This window comes from Cariama cristata, unplaced genomic scaffold (assembly GCF_000690535.1).
Source record: "Cariama cristata isolate BGI_N322 unplaced genomic scaffold, ASM69053v1 scaffold24039, whole genome shotgun sequence".
NCBI classification, from domain to species: domain Eukaryota; kingdom Metazoa; phylum Chordata; class Aves; order Cariamiformes; family Cariamidae; genus Cariama; species Cariama cristata.
Window position 1 is genome coordinate 17936 of NW_009634402.1, and position 2582 is coordinate 20517.

A 2582-nucleotide genomic window follows, 5' to 3' on the forward strand; every position below is an offset into this window, starting at 1 on the left:
GAAGTTGAAAGCAACAAAGTAAACCAGTTGCTTATTAAGGACCTGAGCAAGGGCTTTCCGTATCCCAGATCACACCTGTGCTTTCCAGTCATGCTACGCAAGATAACACCTCTTCTGTACACTTGGCCTTACTCGTTCATAAGATTTTTTCCCAAAACAGAATAGTAGCATTTCCAAGACAATCTCAATCCTGTTTAAAGCAAACAAACATACTTTAAGGAGCCTTAACATGCCAAACATGCCTTAAGGAACCTAAATTCTATGAAAAATCAGATGGGATGTAGGCTCCTAAAGTACACAGAGGTTGGGAAGCACTTGGGAGTGCCAACTGATGCCTCTGGGTTTCTCAGAAGCATCTAAGCAGCGTGTGAACAGGGTGATTTGTCCTTACATCCTATGAGACGTGTGGCCCACCGATACTTCAGTACCCTGACACCGGCCCTGGAGGTGGAGGTGCTTCCCTGCCCCAAGGGAGCACGGTGAGAGAGGAGAAGGCAGCGCTCTGGGACAAGACGGCTACAGGTCTCTTCTAAAACCACAGCTCCTGCTCGCACCCGACGTGCTACGGACTTCTCCTGAGCACCGAGATAACCTCTTTCTTTCAGCCCCTCTGCTCCTCCCTGCGTGAGAAGCCGCGTCCCAGGGGAGCGACGTCTGTCGTATCTTGGCCGCACTGGCTGCACACAGTTCGTGGAGGGCTCTCGTTTCACCACCTGACACAGAAAAGCAAAAAATAAAGAAGTCAGAAACATTATCACCATGGAACTGTTTGGGATGAACTTCGCCCGAGATTAAAACCAAACCAGGAGCATTTTCAGCGTGGCAGGCATTTTCCTTAGCTTCCAGAAAAGAAAAATATGAGTCAACAGGCTAAAGAAATCACAGGAACAGGTGGTGAGAGATGCTGTGTGGAGTTCAGTATTTGTACAGTTGTTCTGGTCCTTACACAGGACTGTTTTAAATGAACCAAAATACCACCCTCTGTTTGTGGTTGGTATACATTTACTGCCTCAAAAGCAAGGGACATCTACCGTAGTTTTGCTCCAGTGATGTTTATTCATTTAATAAGACAGTCTCTTAAATCTCCTCTCTACAGCCTTTAAGAGAACCAAAGTAACAAAAGGTAACAAATCAAATGTAACAAATCAAAATAAAACAAAAACAAAACAAACAAAAAAACCCCAAAACCCAAACCAGCCCACATTATTTTTGTGTTAGGTTTTTTCTTTTGCTTTTCTGGACATCAGAGAGAACAAAATACGGAAAACCCTTCAGCCTAACTGCTCCTGTATCCCTCCTAATGGACCCACACAAGAGCCTGTCCCAGTATCTCTTTCAGGCTGCTTTAGCTAAATAGCTTCAGGATACAAGAGGTTAAAGCGTCCTGCTGCGCAGAAAGCTTTTACTTAAAAGGTCTAACAGCATTTCCCTTAATCTGCAGAGTGGAGCTGTGATCATACAACAGCTAAAGTCATGAGCTTGTTAATGCTAAAATGACAGATGTTATAACAACGGGATATTTATTAAGTTTCCCATTACCCTGCTGTGTTCTCAGACCCCAATTTCTTTCCAAGACTGCTCTTTGGTTTTTTAATAACCGAAAGTTAACAGAAGTCTGTTTCCAGCCTTCTAACAAGAAGCCATGCAAAGTGCAAAAGGAAAAAAACTAAACAGAAAACATTTATAAACGCTCCTTCTCTGTCTAAACTTGACTCCTGTTAAAGAAGGAAGCGGCACTAATTCTGTCTGTCTTTCTGCCTCCGTGTTATGGTATAGGTTTATTTGAGAGTAAGTATAGTTTTAACTTTTCACTTAAACACTATATGGCATTGCATGAAAAGTCAGAGTCCATGTGATTTCAAAGCCCTGAAGACTTTAGTATCTATTAATTAGTGGAGTGCTGCGAAGTCTCTCGTGGTGGGTGTCTTTCCCCATTACCAGGTTAGGCAGCATCCAGCAGCCCTGCCTGGAGGATACCTACCCCTGTAGGATACCCAACCCCTGCCCAACAGTGCCTAGAAGTCATTGTGGGAAAAGTGGACAATGCAGAAAAGCCACATGCACAAGGAAAGAAGAAGTAATCAGGTTTTAGCAGTCATTTCTGCATAAATGGAGTTTCGAGACTCGTCATCAGATCTAACTCAGCAGCGGCGTTAATCCCAGGAGACTGGACTGGCAGCCCACTGCCAGGGTTGCAACATCACTGGAGGTGCCATGTCCACCAGCCCATCACTCCCTTTACACCTATGCCGTACATGGCCTTGATTTACAGGCCTTTCCTATACAGAGGTTTAGACGTTGAGGGACAGCACTGTGTGTGCTTTTGTCGTTAGAGGGGTGTTTTGTGACAGGAGTTGCTCAGAGAACAGGTTAGCTGGCCCGCACCTGTCCCAGCTCAGGGCAGCGGTGCCCTCGCTTCTCCTGTGTGCTATGGCCCCCAAACCGGTGCAGTACAGCAGGGATTAACCAGTGGCAATCTGGGCTTCTCCCAGGAGGACTGCTGGTTTTCCATCCCTCAGGCTGGGTCTGCTCGGGGTACAGTCGAAGGGAGGATGGCTTCTTTCCCTTGTAAAGCTGGAGGC